We start from the raw sequence: 24,748 nt of genomic DNA on the forward strand, positions 1-24,748 counted from the left end.
GGGAAAAAAAGTACAGTCCAGTTCAGAAACATGTCTCAAGGAACAAGGAAACTAGTATTTATTTAGTGCCTATTATATGCCTGATGTTGTGCTAGGCATTTCTTGATAGATTTTAAAACTTAATCTTCAAAAATCATTGTATAGTGAGTATTATTAACCACATTGAAAAATATGAAACTAAACCTTGGAGAAGTTAAATAACTTGCACGAAGTTACTCAGCTCCTAGAAGCCATGCTTTTTGCCCTCAGTATATTTAATTCTACTAAGTTACACTAATGAGGGTTTCACTGGTGATTGTAGAGACATTAGAGACAGTGTCTCACTCTGTCACCCAGGCTGGAGTGCAGTGGCACAATCATAGCTCACTGTAGCCTTGGACTTCTGGGCTCAAGCAATCCTCCTAAGTAGCTAGGACAGTCCTAGCTACACCTGGCTAATTAAAAGTTTTTTTTTTTTTTTTTGGTAGGGATAGGGTTTCACTATGTTGCCTATCCTACACTCAAACTCCTGGCTATATATATATCTTATCTGAAACATAGGAACTTGAACTTCAAACTTTCTGAGACATACTAATACTGCTTTCTTTTGCATCATTTAAAAATTACTATCATTCTTCTTTGCAATATGTGTGATTTACTCAGGAGTGAGATACATTCATCAAGATATCCCTGAGCCAGAAATGGAAAAGTTGGGTGTCAGGCTGGCTTCCCAAAAGTGAGTCCTTTTAGATGATAATTCTTATGCAGGTAAGTAATTAAGGACATGTCTCCAGGAGAACCCAATAATTTAATGAGCGAAGCCAGGGAAAGAAAGAGAATAAGCCATGCAAAAGTGCTTTTTTTTTTTTTTTTTTGAGACAGGGTATCACTCTGTCACCAGGCTTATATATTTGTACATGTATACACATATATATATAATATTTAGGCTTATATGTGTGTGTGTATGTTTATAATATATATGTATGCCTAAATATTAGAGGCTTAAATCAGAAGCTGGTAATTGTCACTGGAAACAACAGAGGGTTCAGTCCAGGTATTCTGACCCCAAAATCACTCTTTGCTCTCCTGGGAGGGGAAAAGGGGAATTGATACTGAGGGGAACGTTGAAAGGGCTTCATATGTGAGAAGCTATTGCCCTTGTCTCCCACTTCCTCTTAGGGCAGTGGTTTTCAAGGTGTGCCTATCTTAATCATATGAGAATATTTCTTTTATTTGCAAAATATACAAACATGTGTGCCTCTACTGCAAATCTTTTGAATCATAACCGTGTGGGCCAGTGGAGAGGTGTAGATAAAAGTAGTATTAGCTTGTGCAAAGTTAATTTTTCTCATCTGTCTATTCTGAAAAAATTTAAACATACAAAAGAAGTTTAAAGAGGTAGTACACTGGGCCGGGCGAGGTGGCAGCGCCTGTAGTCCCAGCTACCCGGGAGGCTGAGGCAGGAGAATAGCGTGAACCCGGGAGGCGGAGCTTGCAGTGAGCTGAGATCCGGCCACAGCACTCCAGCCTGGGCGACAGAGCGAGACTCCGTCTCAAAAAAAAAAAAAAAAAAAAAAAGAGGTAGTACACTGACACCTGTATACCTACACCCACATGACTAATCTACATAATTCAGATTCAGAAACCCTCAAGTGATTCTGATGATGATTAATTACTGTAGGTCTTGAAACCTGCATCCAATCAAGTTTCTCTTGGGTTGGATCAGGGATAGAGAATGGCCTTGCATCGACCCACATCTCCGCAGTCATAAGTGTGTCTTGGGATTATCTTTCTAGATGAGCCTGAGGACCAGCAACCTCTAGTGACTTCCTTTTAGCCTGTTAGATATGTCTCTGAAATAGTCATGGAGAGGTTGTTGGGTTGTAGCTGGCAACCGAACAAAAGTCATTTGCCCGTATTTGCCTTATTGATATTTCAAGAGCACATGTTATTATGATCTTGAAATAGGTAATTAAACACAAATGTTGGATTATAAACCAATTTTTAAAAATTATGTGGAATGAAGAAACTGAAGCTTGGCCTATTATGGAAAAAAAAAAAAAAAAAGTCCAAGTCAACTTTTTGAAAGATTCCAGAGCAATGGACTACTTTAGACTCATCTGTCTGAGTGCCTGTATCCTTTTTTTTGGGTCACAGAGCCCTTTAAAAATCTGATGAAAGTGCTAGATGTTCTCATTAGTGATTTGTATATAAACCATTTAGTTTATTTTGTATATAAATTCAGGATGGATACTAAGAGAAATTTTTCATGAATCTGCCGGTTTATAAAACACTTTTCTATACCTTCCTTCAGTAAAGGAAGGTCCTGGTCTGTTATGGGAGCCAAAATATGAATGAAGTCAAAAGATAGAATTAGTTAATGATGTAGTATCAAGCTTTGGACTAAGACGTAAGTCTTCCACCAAATCATCCAGTTCAGTTCTCTGGAAAACTGAGAGATGTAAAATATGGCAGAAATATTTTATCTAATTTAAGTTGTCATTAGGAACCCTGTGCAGCATTAGGTTTACCACAAATAGAATGCTTTTAGTTTATTAATTCAGAACTGTTTTCTTACCCAACAGGTCCCTTCTTATCAGGGAAGAAGTTTTTAAGCACTCAATATCTAAAGATGATCTATATTATTCTCATCATAAAGTCTTAATTTCCCTTTTAGCAAATTTGACACCAGTATTTGTATTACTTGTTGATTTATTTGTATTTGACTATCTCCCCATAGAATTTAACCTCAATCAGGATAAAGACCTCATTTACCTTGTATATTACTGTATCCTTAGTTTAGTGTACAGTGCCATACACAGTTAAAGGCTAAGAAATACATGATGAATGAATGAATGATGAATTTACAGAGTTTGTGGTAAGACCCAAGCTTATGTAATTTTCTTGAGAGCACTTAGGAAAGATATCTGGGAAATTAACGTTTGTAATAAGTTCTTCTCTTGATGATAATGATGAAGACCATTGTGATGAAGATGACAACGTCAGCTGCCTTTGCAGCTGCTGTGTGGTAAACTGAAGTGAGCAGACCAAAAGAAATACAAAGACACCAAAAGCACAACTTTAAATGATATCCTTTAATCTCTGGCTGCTGGGAAGGGCAGCCGCAGATAATCTAGTTTGTGTGCCAGGATCCCAAAAGAGCTGACAAACTATAAGCAAGATTAACTTTTAAGAAAAGAAAGGTAAAGTCTCTGATAGCAATAGGTATTGTCAACAGTGGTCACTGTTGCTAATGAGAGAATGGGCTTGGTGTGTATCTGGGCCACAAAGACCTGCGCCTCTCCCAAGCTTCCCAGTGAGTCTTGAGAAGCAGTGCTGACAATACTGGTGTCTTCCAAGGGGAAAATCCAGGAGGTCACACCCACCCATTTGTAGCTATTTTCTGATATAGCTCTAGTTTACAAAGAAAGACATACAGAGACATTTAGTGTAATTATTGTTACTACCTTTTCTGCCATTAAAAATTGTTTTATATGACTTAAAAGTGTATACTGTGTAAATATTTCCACCTGTCTACTGTACTTGGCAAGTCTCGGTTTATTATTCATTGAAATGTTCCCCTTAAGCATTAGGATATCTGCATATTTCTTGCTATTTATCCTTTCAAACAACAAAACCTCAATTAAAAAAAAAAATTAACTGGGTGTGGTATCTCATGCCTGTAATCTCAGGCTGAGGTAGGCATATCACTTCAACCCAGGAGTTCTAGACCAGCCTGGGCAACATAGTGAGACCCTGTCTCTAGAGAAAAATACAAAAAATTACCCAGGCATGGTGGCATTTGGCTGTAATCCTAGTTACCTGGGAGACTGAGATGGGAGGATCACTTGAGCCTGGGAGGTCAAGGTGGCAGTGAGCCAAGATTGCACTGCCAAAGTGAGACCCTATCTCCAAAAAACTAAAAAGGATTGAGACGTGTGTGAAGTTCATTCTACAATTCAGTGTGACACTTTTTTTTTTTTTTTTTTTTTTTTTTTGAGACGGAGTCTCGCTCTGCCGCGCAGGCTGGAGTGCAGTGGCCGGATCTCAGCTCACTGCAAGCTCCGCCTCCCGGGTTTACGCCATTCTCCTGCCTCAGCCTCCCGAGTAGCTGGGACTACAGGCGCCCGCCACCACGCCCGGCTAGTTTTTTGTATTTTTTAGTAGAGACGGGGTTTCACCGTGTTAGCCAGGATGGTCTCGATCTCCTGACCTCGTGATCCGCCCGTCTCGGCCTCCCAAAGTGCTGGGATTACAGGCTTGAGCCACCGCGCCCGGCTCAGTGTGACACTTTTATAACCAAATAAGTACCAATACCCTTATGAACACACATATATAAAGAAAAGAAAAGAAAGAGAGAAAGAAAAAGAAGAAAAACAAATGTGGTTAGAACTCCTTGTTTCATTTTACTCGGACTTGATTATTTCCCAGGCCCAAATCTAGAACTGGAAGAACTGGAAGGTGGTGGGTTTATTGTATCAGAGGTTAAGCTTGTGGCTTTTATTTCCTGCTCCAGCTAGAACCAAGATGTCCAAAGAGTGTGTTTGGAAGGACTTTTTTAATTTTTTTAATGATTTCTAGCTCCGTGCCTAGTCGGAGAATATGGGGGAGTTTGGGCCAACTCCAGAAAACAACTGCAATGTAGAAAATCATGGAACGCAAGGTCCTGCTTCCACGTACTTATTTTCGTGGAGTAGGTGGCAAATTCTCAAAATAATTTTGTCTGTCAGATACAGATATTTCAGGGACATATTCATAACCAGCTTCCTGCGGTAATTAGCTTGAGAGCTGGAGTATGCTAGAAACTACTGGGCCCTGGGCAGTGGTTAAATTAGGTGTGAACGTAAGCTGGGCTGATCTCCATTGTGTAGTTAAAAACCAAAGGTGGGCACAGAGAGAGTATTTGTTCTGCCCTTTCTTCACCCACTGCATTTTCATTTCCCCTTTCTCTACTCTAGAGGCCTAATAAAGGACTCTACCGTACAATATTCAACACAGCTTTAAAACATACACGCAGAGTGCAAAATTGTAGTAGGAATTTGAGTTTTGTTTTTCTTTTGAGTTTAATATGACTTCCTAGGTTCAGCGTACTTTGTAATATATTTCTTAAACCGCAGGATCATGAGGGCAAATTCCCTTGGGGGAAAGTGGCTCTGTGAGTTGATTAGCACCGTTTGCCTGCTTCCTAACCCTGTTCTACTCAGGTATTAGTTGTTCAGACAGCAGAGCTCCAGCTCAGCTCTCCAGGTCTCGCGCTCCATTTTAATGCAAGCCAGTGATGCAAAGTCCCTGGCTTGGCCTGTCAGAACTTGATAGCTCTGTAAACACTGAAATCCTTGTTGCCATAACACCAGGAAAAATAATATGGGCTCCTGCATATAAATATAACGAAGGCCTTGGGGAATGGGAGCATTTCTAAATGACTTGAAGCTCTGTCACGGCATAATCTCTTATAAATAAATGTCAGTGTAGTCACTGAATGCAGACTGGATTTTTGCCTGACTACGGTGCTCAGCCTTCTAGACAATAGTTATGCTAAGGGATTATCTTTTAACATTGTGCAGTTATCTCCTTTGTTTGTTTTCTTTTTTCATTATTCACATAAGCCAAGGGAAATGAAAAGCATCTTATTTCAGGCAAAAAGGCCTGTGAATGATTAACTCGGGTTCCATGCATTGGGACTTTGCATAGCAACCCCTTGGCTTGCAATGACGAAAAAGCTCAAGGCAGAACAGCAGCCCAGGGACCTGAGACCAACGTTCTCAAATGAAGGTGGTGAGAAACAGATTAAGTATAAGCATTGTGTTTATGGGTAGAATTCTCTGTAGCTGGCCCATTTAATTTGGCATTGGTTTTACTGCACTTTTCTTGGTGAAGATGTGTTTTGCTGACCTTTACTCTTGCTTTTTGAATACATTTGAGAATTCAAGTGAAACTTGGCCATGATTATGGCTTAATGTGGTTTATGCCACCATATTTTATGGGTTCTCCCTAATACTATCCCAAATTGGGCTAACTCTGGCTAATTTTATATTAAAAAATGGAAATAACAGATCACTTCATAATAGCATGAAGGTTTAATTTTAGCTCAATTAAAAATTTGTTGGTAAATTTTGGCACTCTTGAAATTATATATAAAACAAAGTATTATATGAAATAAAGATAAACAAATGGTGTGATTATATAATTCCAATTAAAAGCATATAAGTATGTAAAGAACCCACATTGTACAAATATTAAATCTGAAATCAATGTTAATTCCATATCTTTTTATAGACATTTGATGCTTAAACATTTATACAACAAGGTCCATTTAAAGATTTGAGTTAAAAGAGTTAGAAGAAAATGAAGTATAAGCTAAGGACAGAAGAAACATTTGAGAATTTAGACAAAAGCTGTATAGTTAAAATTGAGCCAAAATATTTAGGACACTTAAATTTAGACTGCAAGTCAATCCAGATGTTTATTTATTAATGTTAATAATGTTTCCAGTGTTGTTATAGAATGCTAAATTCCAGGGGTTCTGCTTCTAAGTTTAAAGACAAATGCAATGATCTTTATTCTTTTCCAGCTCTGTTTTAATTTTAGGAGCTTTTCTATAGCCATGATTTTCCCATAAATGTGTTTGCAAAATCTTGAGCAGCTCCTGATGTCTTGCAGAAAGTCTGAGTGAAACACTTCTCTAGCAAAGCTTTCCACGTTCTGCGTTGCTCGTCTTGCTTCCATGGCAATAAAGAGAGAAACTTGGCATAAGAATATAATCTGTTCCTGCCTGTTTCTCATCTGAAGTCATAAACCTCTGCCATCCCACCCAAGACTAGAATTTCAGCTGGCATGAAACAGCTGTCTGCTTACAGGTTTATTCCGGTAGTAACCAAAGACAAAACTATTTTAATTGAAGGCCCTAGGCTATTCTCCAAACCCTCACAATCTCTGGGTCATCCCCAAGAAAAAACCATTGAGGAAAAGGTACAAGTTACATTCTTTCTTATAGTTTTTGACACAGTGTATATTTATGAAGTTGAGAACATTTTACCCTTCTAATTTGACTACATTGGATGCCATGGAGAAAAGGAGGGTCACAAACTCAAAAGCCCTGAGGGTTCAGGCACACAAGCTAAGTCAGCAGAGAGTAGGCTGTAGTGCATGGGAGGAGCGTCCTGTCCAAAGGGGCATCTGCTACTTTGCTTCACTTATTGCTACCATGTGGGTATGTGGAGGCCCAAGTTGCTAGATATTCTGATTTGTCAATAGAAGTTCTCAGTCCTGCTTTTTATGGGAATTCTGCATAGTTTTAAATGTTGGCAATTATTTTGAATAAAAATCAAAACATTGTGAATGTTAACCCAAACATGGCTCTGGATTGGATGTCTGGGACTGCTTGGGTTCAACCCTTAGACTTTGCTCTTGATTCACTCCCGGCAGACTTTGCATTTATCAATTGCTTAGGTTCTGTAACTGTCAAGTGGCATAATTTATTTACACATTTTCCTTCTTACTCTGGTTAGTACTGTATAAAGAACACGAGTTTTGGAGTTGGGGAGAGATGTAGATTTTACTAGTTCCAGAGTTTACCAAATTGTGACTTCCAGCCTCTTAATTCCTTGAAAACCTCTCTTATGCCATGCAGAAATGAAAACCTATTTTACAGGAAATTTGGAGGATTAAATAAACTAATAAGTAAAATACTTAGCCCAGCCCTACAGGCACTCTTTGCATAGTGTTACCATTCTGATCACTACTATTAAGAACAAACAATACCATAAAGTGATCCTCTTTAGAAGACACAAGGACTCAAATCAGAAAGAGTTTCTCTCAGTATAGGGAGAAGAGCCTCTTTGTAGATCTAACATGCAATATAATACAAAAAAATTGTATCAAGAGCCATCTTCATGTTCTTAAAGAATTTTGGGATTTTGTTGCTAGAGAAGACCTTGAGGAAACAGAAACTCTGACAACTAGAAATGACAGAAACATCAATTTCATTGGAGACATTAATATATGGAACCATGACAAATGAATGCTTTCCTTAAAATACACTGTGACATGTTAAGAACGTAACTTGTTATGAAAATAAAACTAAAGACTATATCTGGAACTATGTTGTTAAGTAAAAGAATGTAGGCTAAATTTTTTTCCTATCCATTTCTGTGGGATTATTTACTTTGGAAATAAATGGATGAAAGTCACTTAGAACATTTCCTGTTTCTTTCTTTTCTTTTTTTTTTTTGTATCCAGGCAGATCTGCTGTTAGAGAATTCTTCTGCCCTAACTGTGTCTCTGTGATCTGTGGATGAGGGTGGGAAAGTACCGCTCAATCAATTGGGGTATACACAATGGAGTTTGAGAAGGTAAGTGATGTTTTTTCCATGCTTTTGTTCAAAATTAGGTGCAATTAAGTTTTTTTTTGTTTTTTTTTTTGAGACAGAGTTTCACCCTCTTGCCCATGCTGGAGTGCAATGGTGCAATCTCAGCTTACTGTAACCTCCGCCTCCCAGGTTCAAATGATTCTCCTGCCTCAGCCTCCCGAGTAGCTGGGATTACAGGCACCTGCCACCACGCCCAGCTAATTTTTGTATTTTTAGTAGAGAAGGGGTTTCACCATGTTGGCCAGGCTGGTCTTGAACTCCTGACCTTGTGATCCACCCGCCTCATTCTCCCAAAGTGCTGGGTGAGCTACCATGCACAGCCGCAATTAAATCTTTAACATTCAAAGGAAGAGACTTTCTTCCGTCTTTCCTTTTCCTGGAACAATGGCAAGTAATAACAGAAAATAAATCAGTCTAACAAATTGTCCAGTGGTAAAAACAAAACAGGGTACTGATGTAATACGGTTCAGTGTATCTCAGGTCTTTCACATGGCATGTCCTCTTGCTTAATAAGAGCTCTATGACAGTATGATGTTGAGTGGTGAGATTGTGTAATGGATTATTTGAAGTGTTCTTTTATAAGCCATTCATATATTACTGACAAAACTCTTTTATTTTTAAAGCTTAATGGCAGTTAGTGCTGGTTATATAGGAGTCTGCCATAAACTCCATATCTATATATCGGAATTTAGTAAGTATTAACTCACACGATCACAAAGTCCCACAATAGGCCGTCTGCCAGCTGAGGAGCAAGGAGAGCCAGTCCAAATTCCAAAACTGAAGAATCTGCAGTCTGATGTTCGAGGGCAGGAAGCATCCAGGATGGGAGAAGGATGTAGACTGGGAGTCTAGGCCAGGCTCTCTTTTCACATTTTTCTGCTTGCTTTATATTCTAGCTACGCTGGCAGCTGATTAGATTGTGCTCACCAGATTAAGGGTGGGTCTGCCTTTCCCAGCCCACCAACTCAAATGTTCATCTCCTTTGGCAACACCCTCACAGACATGCCCAGGATCAATACTTTGTATCCTTCAATCCAATCAAGTTGATACTCAGTATTAACCATCGCTGCAATGAATAATAATATCTCCATCTAGTGTGAGATAGGAACTATGCTAGGCACTTAAAAGACATTGCTTATAATACTCATCACCCTTTATGTGGTTATATGGTTTGGCTGTGTCCCCACTCATATCTCATCTTGAATTGTACTCTCATAATTCCCACATGTTGTGGGAGGGACCCGGTGGGAGATAATTGAATCATGGGGGCAGTTTCCCCCATACTGTTCTCATGGTAGTGAATAAGTCTCATGAGATCTGTTGGTTTTAGCCGTTTCCACTTTTGCCTCTTCCTCATTTTCTCCTTGACTGCTGCCATCCATGTAAGATGGGGCTTGCTCCTCCTTGCCTTCCACCATGATTGTGATGCTTCCCCAGCCATGTGGAACTGTAAGTCCAATTAAACCTCTTTCTTTTGTAAATTGCCCAGTCTCAGATATGTCTTTATCAGCAGCATGATAACGGACTAATACACGTAGGTCTTCATGTCCATTATACAGACGGGGTAAATGGAGTCTCAGGTATAAATGGCTTCCCTCAGGGCATGTAGATAGTTACAGGAAGCTAGAATTGAACCAGATTTGTTGTTCTAGGCTCCTCTACTGTATACTTTCTCAAGTATTTTAGGGAATAGTTTGTCCTACTTATGGGATAAATGGATTACTTAGAAATCATTAGCAATGTCTGACAGACAGAAATCCAACAGCAAAAACAGAGGTAGAACAGGATCAGTTAATGCATATCAGAGGCAAAATTATTCAAGATCCCTTGCTATTCCTTAGCAGAGAAGGAAAGGTATTTGTCCCCTCTTGCTGACTGCATACATGACTTGAAAGGAAATGGAAAAGAATTGAAAATAAAATGGCAATGATAAGGTATAGAATAAAGAGATAATGGGATTGATGAAAGCCTAAAGAAACTAGCTTCCCCCTCTCCTTTTCTCTCATGAACTCAGGCTCTTGAAAATGAATTAAGGGGACTGGGCATGGTGGCTCACGCCTGTAATCCCAGCACTTTGGGAGGCCAAGGTGGGTGGATCATGAAGTCAAGAGTTCAAGACCAGCCTGACCAACATGCTGAAACCCTGTCTCTACGAAAAATACACACACACACACAAATTAGCTGGGCCTGGTGGTGCGCGCCTGTAATCCCAGCTACTCAGAAAGCTGGGACAGGAGAATTGCTTGAACCCGAGAGACAGAGGTTGCAGTGAGCAGAGATTGAGCTGCTGCACTCCAGCCTGGGCGACAGAGGGAGACTCTGTCTCAAAAAAAAAAAAAAAAAAAGAATTAAGGGCTACTAAATTTGATTGTAGAAAATGTCAATGACTAACAGTACCTGGCATTCAGTAGACAAGACATGGTCATTCAATAAATGTGTGAGCAAGTAAGATCTTTGGTAACTTTGTTTCCATTCTTTCTAAAGATTCAAACACTTTTTTTTTTTTTTTTTTTTGAGATGGAGTCTCGCTCTGTCGCCCAGGCTGGAGTGCAGCAGCTCAGTCTCTGCTCACGGCAACCTCTGCCTCTCGGGTTCAAGCAATTCTTCTGTCCCAGCTTCCTGAGTAGCTGGGATTACAGGCGCGTGCCACCAGGCCCGGCTAGTTTTTTTTTTTTTGTATTTTTTAGTAGAGATGGGGTTTCACCGTGTTAGCCAGGATAGTCTCGATCTCCTGACCTCGTGATCTGCCTGTCTCGGCCTCCCAAAGTGCTGGGATTACAGGCTTGAGCCACTGCGCCTGGCCTCAAACACTTTTTTCAATCCTGGTTCAGATATCCCCATGTTATGAAGAGTATTAGATGATAAATAAATCAAAGGGCCATCCTGAGTACAAAAAGAAATTCTCATACCTTATTGCAGATAAATTAGCATAACAAAATCCCTCCACTCTTTCTTTTCCTTTGGAAAAAGGTTTTGGGTTGTTTACTCATGTGTCCGTGTATTAGTCTGTTCTCATGTTGCTATGAAGAAATACCCAAGACTGGGTAATTTATAAAGGAAAGAGGTTTAATTGACTCACAGTTCTACATGGCTGGGGAGTCCTCAGGACACTTACAATTATGGCAGAAGGTACCTCTTGACAGGGTGGCAGGAAAGAGAATGAGTGCTGAGCGAAGGAGGGAGCTCCTTATAAAACCATCATATCTTGTGAGAACTCACTCACTATCATGAGAACAGCATGAGCAGCATGATGGTAACTGTCTCCATGGTTAAATTACCTCCCACTGGGTCCCTCCCGTGACATGTGGGGATTATAGGAACTATAATTCAAGATGAGATTTGGGTGGGAACACAGCCAAACCATATCATTCTGCCCCTGGCTTCTCTCAAATCTCATGTCCTCACATTTCAAAACACAATCATGCCTTTTCAACAATCCCCCAAAGTATTCCAGCATTAACTCAAAAGTCCAAGTCCAAAGTCTCATCTAAGACAAGGTAAGTCCCTTCCACCTATGAGCCTGTAAAATTAGGACAAGTTAGTTACTTCTTAGATACAATGGGGTACAGGCATTGGGTAAATACATCCATTCCAAATGGGAGAAATTGTCCAAAACAAAGGGGCTATGGGTCCCATGCAATTCCAAAATCCAACAGGGCAGTCATTAAGCCTTAAAAATTCCAAAATGATCTTCTTTGACTCCATGTCTCATATCTAGGGCATGCTGATGCAAGAGGTGGGCTCCTATGGCCTTGGGCAGCTCTGCTCCTGTGGCTTTGCAGGGTACAGCAGGGGGCCCAGGGCCTGGCCCATGAAACCATTTTTTTCTCCTAGGCCTCTGGGCCTGTGATGGGAGGGGTTGCATGAAGGTCTCTGATGTGCCCTGGAGACATTTTCCTCATTGTCTTAACATTCAGCTCCTTGTTACTTATGGAAATTTCTGCAACAAGCTTGAATTTCTCCCCAGAAATTTTTTTTTTGATTGCATCATCAGACTGCAAAATTTCCAAACTATTATGCTTTGCTTCCTCTTGAATGCTTTGCCACTTAGAAATTTCTTCTGCCAGATGCCCTAAATCATCTCTCTCAATCTCAAAGTTCCACAGATCTCTAGGGCAGAGGCAAATTGCTGCTAGTCTCTTTGCTAAAGCATAACAAGAGTTACCATAGCTCCAGTTTCCAACAAATTCCTCATCTCCATCTGAGACCACCTCACCCTGGACTTTATTGTCCATATTACTGTCGGCGTTTTGGTTAAAGCGATTCAACAAGTCTCTAGGAAGTTCCAAACTTTCCCACATCTTCCTATCTTCTGAACCCTCCAAGTCTCCAAGATGTTCCCAATTTTCCCACATTTTTCTGTCTTCTTCTGAGCCCTCCAAACTGTTCCATCCTTTGCCTATTACCCAGTTCCAAAGTCGCTTCCACATTTTTTTGGCAACACTGTTGACAACACCCTCACAGACATGCCCAGGATCAATACTTCGTATCCTTCAATCCAATCAAGTTGACACTCAGTATTAACCATCGCAGTAATGAATAATAATATCTCCATCTGCTGTAAGACAGGAACTATGCTAGGCACTTAAAGGACATTTATCATAATGTGCCACAATCTAGCATTGCTGTCTGGATCCCAATAGCATCGTATAAGACATTCCTCTGTCCCTTGTATCTTTATAACAGCACTTCACTATCTGTGGTACCAATTTACTGTATTAGTCTGTTCTCACACTGCTATAAAGAGCTGCTCAAGACTGGGTAGTTAATAAAGGAAAGAGGTTTGATTGATTCACAGTTCTGCAAGACTGGGGAGACCTCAGGAAACTTAGAATTAAGGCAGAAGGCACCTCTTCACAGACTGGCCGGAGAGGGAATGAGTGCTGAGTGAAGGGGGAAGTCCCTTATAAAACCATCAGATCTCATGAGAACTCACTCACTATCAGGAGAACAGCATGATAAGCATGAGGGTAACCACCCCATGATTAAGTTACCTCCCTCTGGATCCCTTCCATGACACACGGGGATTATGGGAACTATAATTCAAGATGAGATTTGGGTGGGGACACAGCTAAACTATGTCAGTCCATCTAAACAATTATTTTTGTTGTTACTTTAGAACATCCAGATGGGGGTCTGAAGAGTAAGGAAACCACATAAAGTTTGGTTCTATGAAGAGAAGCAAAGAGGGCAAGGTGAAATCACAGAAGGCCAAGTTTATCACTTATATTCGTTCACAGAAATGAAGTTCCAGGAACTGTACCTTCCTTATGGCTATAGATGTCACTATCTCAAGAATCATGTAGATGAGTAATTCTGTTTCCCATCAAGTTCCTGAATCAGAATTGCTCAGGGGAGGGAAAGGCATATCTTTTTCACTTTATGAAGATTCCACAGGTAGTTCTGATGTGCCACCTAGGTCACATAGCTGACTTAGACCCTTCAGGTAATTCACTCCAGGTTTTTTCCTCATCCATTCCAAATGAACATACACTAGTGCACGATTTTTACATCAGGTACTCAGATCACAACAATGAGAATACAGCACATGGATTCTAAATAAAATAACATAAAATTCATCAAAATATGCTTCCCTCCAAAACACAGTGATTTTTGAACTAGATGCGATAAAATGGAAACAGAATCTTGAAAGTGCACATGTAATTAAGGTGAAAACAACAAGGATAGTATAGTCAGATCCCTGATCAAAATTCCAGAGAGAGGGATGTTTGAAAGTTCACCAAACTAATGTGCCTGATTTGACGCTCATGATTTTTTACCTAAGAGGTTAGGGATGCTGGCAGCAGAGTTGCAAATAAGCTTGAAGCTTTAGAAAAAATAAAATTTCAGAGGGGGAAGGATGAGGAGGGAAAGAGAGAGAGGGAGGGAGAAGAGGCACCACCATGACCTGATGTAAAGTGAAGAATATCCTGGGGAAATAAAAGGAAGACCTCTATTGAAAAGAACAGCAAAGAACTTCAGAGTAACTAAGAATGAACCAATAAATGTGGGATGCTCCTGAGATGCTGGGGCATATGACCAAAGGACAGTTATGATAGAAGCTGAGCAAGTGACCTTAAGGACAAGGCAGAGAAGGACCCAACACTTCCAGAGAGTGGACTGAGAACTCAATCTGCAGCAGTAAGTGAAAATAGAAGAAACCAGTGAAGATAGATGCCCCCAAGGGGCAGGGCTAGGAGAGTTGCCTGTGATAAGAAATGATATTAACCCAGAGAGGGCTTAGAGGAGGCTGATGCTCAACCCTCAAAAAGCCAAGTAACAGGACACTATATCCTTGCAACTCCACTCATCACTTTAGGATACAGTTTTTATCCTAAAAGTCCTTTTTCACTGTAGTAAAAATAGTGGTCCACTTGAAAAAACTACACATCCAGCTCCCAGTAGATGCTCTGGGTATGATGAATGGCCAGATGGAAGAAAGGGAAAAGGTCAGGGGCATGGTCTTTGGGAGAGAAAACCACCCACTTTTGTCATCAGATAGCTACTGGAACTTTACAGGGGAAAGATTATCTGGGATGTAAGTCAGAGGTCGTGTATCAGAGATGGAAACCTCCAGGTCCAGAATTCATAGGACAGAATTGTGGGAAGATAAGAGGGCGTGTACATGACATTTGGAGACGGTGAGTGTCAAATAACTTGATAGAGATAATCTGCAGTGGAAGGGCTGCAGTACCACCAGAACAACGGTGGACTACAAACAGAAAACAGGAAGAAGAGCCTGGAGAAAACAGAATCCAGAAAGCACTTTGGAGAAAAGAAAACTCAATATGAAGCTTAATGCCTGAAAGCAAACTAAAGACTAATCAGAGACTTCTTGAAAGGACACCTCAGGAAGATGCCAGCTGAGGTGGTGGCTGAGGAGGCATCCAGTTGCTCTGCCACTCTTCTGACCCGAAGTGAAATGGAAGGTCTGGGGTTATGCAGGTAAAGATCCCTTACACATTCTGGAATCTCAGAGTTAATATCAGCCTAGACCTGGGGAAGGAGGGAGGTGAGACTAGGTCCGAATTCTAAGAAGTGCAGCCTCTTTGGGATACAAAATAAAAGTAGTACAAGGGATCCGCTGTGGAAATTTTTAAATACCCAAGTTGACAAGTTGGGACAATTCTGTGACAGATGTCATAAGATAGAAAGTTTCTGTTTACCTTTAGCTAACTTGATGTGTTGGACTGTGGCTGGGGTGAAGGAGGGAAAGACACTTAGGAAGACCAGGAAGAAATGAAAGGCCATAACCCAAAAGGTATAAGTCCAGGAAGAGAAATTTTCCCCTTACTGGCCATGAGAGGACCACGTAAATGAACCCAGGCTTAGTGAAGTGGGAGAACACTATAAGAGAAGTCTCTTCTGTGGTATTATGTTCTTGACAACAAAAATATTTTAAACAAATTGGTTAAAGAGCATAAGAAATTGTGTAAGCATTAAGGAAAAAGTATAACTAGCTTCTATTTGGCTTCATATAAGGATATAACATAAAATATTTTTCAAAAACTAGTACAAAATACATTGAAATACTATTTGAATATCATTGGTGTTTTCTGGTGGAAAGAGAAATTTACATGAAAATGCCAACTTTACAAAATAAAGAAGTGTTTAGAACTGTTCATCATTACAGGTAGGCATGCTCTATCAGATAGTATATCTTGAGCAAGAAGACTTTATGGTGATTTGAATCAACAGAACACCATATCTTGTTCAAAAAATGTGTTCAATATGTGTTTGAGTGGATAAAATGAGTATATGTTGAGTAAACAAATTAAAGAATAAATTAAATACATAGTTGTATATTCCACTTGGGAAGTCTTTTTCCAGGGATGGGTTAGCTGCCCTTCCAGGGGCTCCCATACTACCATGTGTATCTCCTCTCCTCTCCTCTCCTCTCCTATCCTATCCTATCCTATCCTACTTTATGCTATGTTCCCTAATAAACTGTAAGCTACTTGAGGTTAGGAACTAGTTCTTATTCTTCATGATAACTGTAGCCCTGATCATAGTGCCCTGCACATGGTAGATATTCAAGAAATGGTTGTATAAATGAATGGCATTTAAGCTTAAGCCAAGTGCTAAATTAGCATTATACCTGGGAGATTAAGAAGGGTTAATATTTTGGGGGTTAATACTTGAATGTTTTTTAGAAAGTCCACGAAGGAGCTATGATAAGAGAGAAGCAGAGGAACAATTTGGACAGTGTTATTATTTTAATTTGACCATATATTTGGAATGGAAAATTGATTGTAATGATTCAGAGCAAAGAATTCCTTTCTTGGAAATGAAAGGCTGGAAAATGAAGCATGGAGACATACTTCTTATTGAAAACACAGCAGGGGAGTGTCCTTCCACCTAAAATCATTCAGACTGTCAGATTAAACATACATTATTTCTTAAAAAAATATTCCCAGAGGAAATCCAGCATCTATCTCCCCCTACTGGTGTCATATTAAGAGTGATGTCTGACTGTTTTCCCTTGAAATGAGTAATGTTCTAATTAAGATGAACATTGTAATTTGTTATTTGGACAAAAAAATCTTATATAAAACTTAAGCATTCTACAATGGACATTTGTGTTGTAATAAGCTTTAGCAATATTTGAGATATACATTGTTTCATCACACATAAAGAATGGTTAAATATTCTTGCTAGTTCATCCACCATTAACAGATTTATATGACAATGGATTGCAATTGATTGATACAATGAAAGTTTTATTTACTACAGAAACTTTCAAACTTATACAAAATATAAAGAATAATATAATGAACTTCCATGTCCCATTATCTAGCTCCAACAAACAAGTCATAACTAATCTTATTTCATTTATTACTTCCCCAAGGTCTCACATCCAGGTCGTTTTGAAGCAAAGTCCAAGCATTGTATCACTTCATCTGCAAATATTTCAATAAGTATCCAAAAGGGAAGGATGCTTAAAATATCCTCATAATATCATTATTATGCCTAATAGTTTTTTATTACCAATTATCTAATCAGTGTTTACATTTCCACAATTATTTTAAAATTTGTCATTATTTATTTTATAGTCTGTTAGAAACAAGTTTTTAATAAGAACTATAGATTATAATTGTTTGATATGTTTCTTAAATCTCATGGAATTATAAATTCCTCCTCTATCAATTTTTAAAAATATAATAATTATTATTTTTTAATAGATTTAGGGAATATAACTTTTTTCTTGCAACTTTTTTGTTGCTAAAACTGCATCATTTGTGTTCTGTATTGTGTCTTATATAATATGCCACAATCTGGAATTTGCTGCCTGGATCCCCATGGCATCGTATAAGACATTCCTCTGTCCCTTGTATTTCTTGTAAATTGGTAGTTAGATCCAGAGGCTTAAGTTTATTCAGGTATGATTTTTTTTTTTTTTTTTTTTTTTGGCAAAAAGCTGTTATGTACTTTCATCACTCAAAGTTTGGCAGCCATTGAAGTTCATCATCTACTCCAGACTCTCTAGAGTAGCACTCACTAATAGAAATTTCTATGGTGATGGAAGTATTCTATATCTGTTTTATCTAATATGGTAGCTACTAGCCACACATGGCTACTAAGCACGTGAATTGTGGCCAGTGTGGCTGAGAAATTGGCTTTTAATTTAAAAACTTTTCATTATTTTTAATTTAAATAGTCACATGTGGCTAATGATTACCATAGTGGATAATATAGCTCTTGACTCAGTAATTCATTAATGGCTAAAAAATAATAATCTTATTATTTGATAATTTTTTCTTTACTAATTAAAATCTTTTTATAAAGAGAAACTTCCTCTTATCAACTGAATTGTTGCCATGAGATTCAGTTCATACAGGCAGAAAAGTAGTTAATTTTTCCCCATATTTATGAGTTGTCAAATAATGAGTTGGTTCCCTCATATTCTCCAAAGGTGACCCAAAGAGAATTTTTTTTGTTTTGAAGTCGTAATTTGTGTTTCAATTCATTGTAGTTATTCTTATTGATGCTCAAATTGATCTAACCTTGGCCAGAGAGAACCTATTTCTTTTGAGTGCTCTTCATATGATCCTGTGAATATCAGTGTCGTGACTTCAACTATGTTGTTCCAGGGTCATCTTGCACATGGTCCGTCTCATGTCTAAAATTAGCCATTTGTCCAAGAAGCCCTGGTTCCAGTTAGTAGTCTATTTCAAGAACATGTCTGGACACTTGGGGTGATCATTGCTATTGGGTTGGTAATTGTTCTAGCTTGATAAAAACACAGCTAGAAATAGAATTTTTAAAAGGATAAATGATATCATAAATTTATTCTGATACATTCAATTTAAAGTCAGGCAATGGGATTGTCTTTGATTTTAACTTTTTTTTGTTTTTATGATGAAAACCTAGATTTTTAATAACATTAATATAGTTACCCATTTCCTTTATGCCACAATATATACACAGTAGTTTCAGAATAAACAATACCAACAATGCTAGCAACAAATTTATTGTTGAGAAAGTGTAAGTTTTTTTTTTTTTGATTTTGCATAATTTTTGTCCTTAGGGTCCTTCTCTTGGAGACATATTATTGTATTTTAGGTTTATTTGAAGTAGTTCATCCTTGTGTGGTTTTACCACCAACTGGATACACATTTATATTTATTTCATTTTATTTTTAGATAAATGAGGTATCTTTTTAAGAAATGTAGTTTAATTTTATAATTATGTAAGATATTTGTATATGTGGTTTGAGAGTAAAATTTATAAAACCAAGTATTCAAAGATGTTTAGATTCTCTATCTCCTTAACTCAATTTCCTCACTCCAAGGATTCATTTAAAAATATTTATGGGCCGGGCGCGGTGGCTCAAGCCTGTAATCCCAGCACTTTGGGAGGCCGAGACGGGCGGATCACGAGGTCAGGAGATCGAGACCATCCTGGCTAACAAGGTGAAACCCCGTCTCTACTAAAAAATACAAAAAACTAGCCGGGCGAGGTGGCGGGCGCCTGTAGTCCCAGCTACTGGGGAGGCTGAGGCAGGAGAATGGTGTGAACCTGGGAGGCGGAGCTTGCAGTGAGCCGAGATCCAGCCACTGCACTCCAACCTGGGCGACAGAGCGAGACTCCGTCTCAAAAAAAAAAAAAAAAAATTATGATTTAATCCTTCATTTATTATTATTAGCAAAGACATGTATATGTTTAAATTCTTCTAATATTAACCATAATATAGTATACAAAATTTCTCCCCAATTCTTTGTAAAAACTAAAGGTATCCTGGAGATCACTGGACAATAATATGTCTCATTTCTTTCTACAGCTGCATGTGTTCTATATTTCATGCAATAATTGCCTCCGCCTACCCTGACCCTTTTTTTAAGAGACAGAATCTTGCTCTGTTACCCAGGCTGGAGTGCAGTGGTATGATATAGCTCACTGCAGCCTTGAACTTCTGGGCTCAGGTGATCTACCTGTTTCCGAGTTGCTTGACTACAGGTGCTCACCACTGTGCCTGGCATTTTTGCATTGTTTGTAGAGACAGGGTTCTGGGTTCTGCTATGTTGCGTAGGCTGGTCTTGCACTCTTGGCCTCAAGTGATCCTCCCACCTTGGCCTCCCAAAGTGCTGGGATTATAGGTGTGAGCTACCACTTGTGGCTAATAATTCCCTTATTAATGAGCACTTACATTGTGGAAAGTTTTTTTTTTTTTCAAATGATAGCTGCAGTAGCAGCAGCAGCATCAAATATGTTACTTTTCTCCAGAATCTTTGATTATTCACTAGGTTTGTATAGGTATTCATAAAAATTTAAAACATAAATATGTCATATTAGTGACCCAGGACAAGCGCTGGTAAGAAATTAAGGTACAATAATGGAAAATGATAGGTCTTGGTATCCTCAAACTCAAATAAAATATCTTAATTTTCATTAATTATCCCTTTAGGGGCCTGATTACTATTTTTCTGATTTCCAGACTTCCTAGGATAGAGCTTGGAAAGGTTGGAAAGGTAAGGATGCTTGAACTTGAAAGGTGTGAATGAAAGAATTATCTTTTGGGATGGAGAATAGTAGCTGTTTTCAAAGAAGATTTTATTTTATCTTTCATTTTTGGCCTATAAGTTTTGCAGGGAATCTGTGATTAGAGTATAATAGTAAAGTATTAGGTAATTATTGTTCTGTTATTTGGACACATGTTTAAACTAGAAGTTTGAAGATAGCAATTGGCAATAATTATATATGTTCTAGCCACTTTATTCACTCTACCTCTTTTACCATAAACTTTAAAGATATCTATATGGTAAAAGGTAAGTGGCAACTGAATAATCACAAATACATCAACAAGTAAAAAGATGCTTTGTTTTATTGAGTGCATTCTTATGTTTTCTCTTTTGCTGGAATAAAAAGTGGGGTTTTAAATTGATCTTTTCTAACATTGTTTTTCCTCATTTTCTCTCTATTTAGAGGGTTTCAGTAGGTTTTCACACATTCTCACTTATTAGAAGCTCTTACAATTTTTATAATAATACTCTAGTTCTAGTTATTCCATCATGAGCTGATTCTATTTATACAACTAATAAATACTAATTAAAACTACTCTATAACCTTGAACTGTACATTAGGGAAGGTATACCTATGGTGGATGACTGAAAAGACAGTCCAGGATAAACGGATACATCTAATTCCACATAGTAGCCTTCAGAATCAAGACTCTCAAATAGTAAAAATGCACTAAGCCAGTATGGATGGGAATAGCCTCCTGGTGTTTTCCCAACTGTTTGAATTTTTAATATCTTCTCTTAAAGCTATATACTTCTGGTTCATTTATGCTAGCAGTGTTATCAGTTAATGTAATTTTAGATTCTGTATTCCATATTTTAGATTCTGTATTCCATATTTAATGAAATTTTATTTATAGGAAAGAAAGAATGGGTATGCATAAGGACCTAATCAAAGAGGCCCCTGATACCTATTGAGCAGTTGTGTGAGTGTGTGATTATCCATGGAAAGAAGATCAGAGGGAAATGGTATTTAAAACTGTTGATTAGATAGCAGAGAGAATGAAGCAAGCCAACTTCTTTGCACAAAGTGACAGAAATGAAGGTAGAAGAAACAGTTACAGATGGTGGTGGTACCAGAAGTAAGCTTCCCATAACTTCTCCTACTCCGAACTTCAAGAAAGCTATGGCTTTGTGGATATTCTTCCTTTGGCTATCTCCTAAACTAGAAGAACTGGAATATTAATAGTTTTGAATTCTAGCTCTTCAAAAATATCACCAAAACAATCTGTTGTTTATGAAAACTGAGTTTATTCTTACCTTCGTAAGGAACTGCCTTGACAAAGTCTTAGTAGTCTTGGAATGAGGATGGCAAAGTTGGGATTCTTAGGAGGTTTGGGTTCTAGTATGAGGTGGGTTTTCATCGTGGAGGCTTGATTAAGGTTGAGTAAGGTGGGTGTAAACAGCAAGGCTAGGACCTTGCTAGTGAGGTGAGGAAATTCAGAGTCTGTGGAGGTAAACTATAATTTCATACTATGTATGGAAGAGTTGAACAATGCAATATTAATTTAATGCGGTTCTTGGAAAGTTCCTGGGAAGATTAGTAATTTGTAACTTTTATCTTACTGGGCTATAGTTTCTTGGAATAGTAAGGTAATGATAAAACAAATACTATATGTAGTTATTAGCCAAATTAACCAAGTTTATGATTTCTTTGGTTGCTTCTTAGATTTTTTTTTTAAGGTTCCAGAGAAATCTACTGGGATGTGAGAGCAACATTCTTAACCTAAAATAGCATATGTTCACCCTTTGTAGCTTGACATTCGGTCTAGAGCAATGATCCCCAACCGTTTTGGCACCAGGCACTGGTTTCATGGAAGACAGTTTTTCCATGGACAACAGTGGTGAGGGGTGATTTTGGGATGAATCTCTTTTACCTCAGATCATCAGGCATTAGATTCTCAAGAGTGTGCAACCTAGATCCTTCACATGCACAGTTTCACAATAGGGTTTGTGCTCCAATGAGAATCTAATGCTGCTGGAGGAGGAGGTGGAGCTCAGGTAGTAATGCCTCCTTGCCTGCTGTTCACCTCCTGCTGTGTGGCCTTTTTCCTAACAGACCATGGATCAGTGTTGGTCCATGGCCCAGGGACTGGGGACCCTGGTCTACAGTATCTCTGTTCTGAATCACTGCCTGTCCGATTTCATGAATCTCTCATGTAAGGAATTCTATAGACTTGATAGCATTGTTTAATTATCTTCCTTGAACTATGGTCTGTAGGATCCTGCCTGCTGTCTAGGCCTTTTGTATAGCATCAAGAGAAGAGGTTTGAGGAGACAAGGAATTAATTCACAAATCTTCCCAAATAGTTGGGTTCAGTTTTTCTTCTTCTTAAATTAAGTTTTCTAATGATCTCTTTTTCCTTGAGGGGAAACTCATGGGGCAAAATGGACTCTAGGTGATGTCAGAGATCGTGCTAAAGGTAGGAATCCATTTACCAAGATTACAATCCTTGTTTAATTTTTAGTAGGAGCCTGTTGTTTTTATTCAATAAATCCAATACCAGTGACTGGGGACTACCCAGTGATTTGATTTTGGTCCCTATGTGGTTATCAAATACTCCCATGGGGTTATCAAATGTGTTTTAACATTTGGTGCTCCTCATCAAGAATGATGTATCACCAGGCAATGACATTTGTATTGCTGAAATTATTTGGTAGATATAAAGCAAAAGTGAAGTATGTTTGTTTATTTATATGATATGTGAAAATGATACAGCCTCCAAATACATACCATCCATTTTCTAGTTCTCTTTTAATTTCTATTTCTCTGAACATTTGGATATAAAAGCTTTCACCTTCAAAATATTCTAGAATATTCTTTTGGTGGAGACAGGAATCTTCTTTTCTAGGTATGATGTGATGCTGTGGGTAAGATTACCGTCTGGGCTGACCTGTTGTGCATTTTCTAGCTTAAAAAAAAATAACCTAAGAGTTGAATCCAGTTACCCAAGAAACTAACTGATTCACTACAGGGAACTGGTACCAAGGGAAGCTAGATGACTCTCAAATGAAAATGTGCAAACCCCACGTTGATTTTCCAGCTAATGAGTAAATGATAGTCACATATTGGACTTATAAAATGACTGTGCATGTGAAAAGCAACATTGAGAATAGCAGCCCTAAAGATAATATAGAAGTAACACAGTAAAATATAACTTTAGATGAGCAAAAGAGGAAAGAAGATGGCTAGGAAACAAAGAAAATAAAAGAATGCAGATTACAGCATAACAATCTCTGGAATTATTTCATAAATATGGGGTGGAAATGGCCACATCTCGTGTAGTCATCTTGTTCTGAAATTTTTGGGTCTTGGGTCTCCTTTTGATGACCATTTGTTCCTGTATGGTTCCTAAAAATACTCACATTTTTCCACTAAAACCTGTCTTCTAGTGATCTGAAGATTATATATTCCTTTTGAGTTCATTATTACGAAACTTTTGTCAAAGGTCTTTTCTGCATCTGTTGAGATAATCATGTGGTTTTTGTGTTTGGTTCTGTTTATATGATGGATTACATTTATTGATTTGCATATGTTGAACCAACCTTGCATCCCAGGGATGAAGCCCACTTGATCATGGTGGATAAGCTTTTTGATGTGCTGCTGGATTCAGTTTGCTAGTATTGTATTGAGGATTTTTGCATCGATGTTCATCAGGGATATTGCTTTAAAATTGTCTTTTTTTGTTGTGTCTCTGCCAGGCTTTGGTACCAGGATGGTGCTGGCCTCATAAAATGAGTTAGGGAGGATTCCCTCTTTTTCTGTTGATTGGAATAGTTTCAGAAGGAATGGTACCAGCTCCTCTTTGTACCTCTGGTAGAATTCGGCTGTGAATTCGTATGGTCCTGGAATTTTTTTGATTGGTAGGCTCTTAATTATTGCCTCAATTTCAGAGCCTGTTATTGGTCTATTCAGGGATTCTTTTTCTTCCTGGTTTAGTCTTGGGAGGGTGTGTGGGTCCAGGAATTTATCAGTTTCTTCTAGATTTTCTAGTTTATTGGCGTAGAAGTGTTTATAGTATTATCTGATGGTAATTTGTATCTCTGTGGGATTGGTGGTGATATCCCCTTTATCAATTTTTATTGCATCTATTTGATTCTTCTCTCTTTTCTTCTTTATTAGTCTTGCTAGTGGTCTATCAAGTTTGTTGATCTTTTCAAAAAACCAGCTCCTGGATTCAATGATTTTTTTGAAGGGTTTTTCATGTCTCCGTCTCCTTCAGTTCTGCTCTGATCTTGGTTATTTCTTGCCTTCTGCTAGCTTTTGGATGTGTTTGCTCTTGCTTCTCTAGTTCTTTTAATTGTGATGTTAGGGTGTCGATTTTAGATCTTTCCTGCTTTCTCTTGTGGGCATTTCGTGCTATAAATTTCCCTCTACACACT

At 38.4% G+C, this 24,748-nt stretch overlaps 1 long non-coding RNA gene across 1 annotated transcript in view; it reads left to right on the top strand.

Annotated features, from left to right (window-relative positions):
* The first annotated feature begins 5,623 nt into the window (after positions 1-5,623).
* The window catches only part of LOC117085882, a 232,787-nt gene continuing 213,662 nt past the window's right edge, over positions 5,624-24,748 (top strand). Inside the window, exons 1-2 of the long non-coding RNA XR_004438117.1 lie at positions 5,624-5,751; positions 8,218-8,330. This is a non-coding gene — a long non-coding RNA (uncharacterized LOC117085882). The remainder of the gene's footprint in view (positions 5,752-8,217; positions 8,331-24,748) is intronic.

The sequence above is a fragment of the Trachypithecus francoisi genome, unplaced genomic scaffold (genome assembly GCF_009764315.1).
Source record: "Trachypithecus francoisi isolate TF-2019V2 unplaced genomic scaffold, Tfra_2.0 Lachesis_group1, whole genome shotgun sequence".
Taxonomy (NCBI): domain Eukaryota; kingdom Metazoa; phylum Chordata; class Mammalia; order Primates; family Cercopithecidae; genus Trachypithecus; species Trachypithecus francoisi.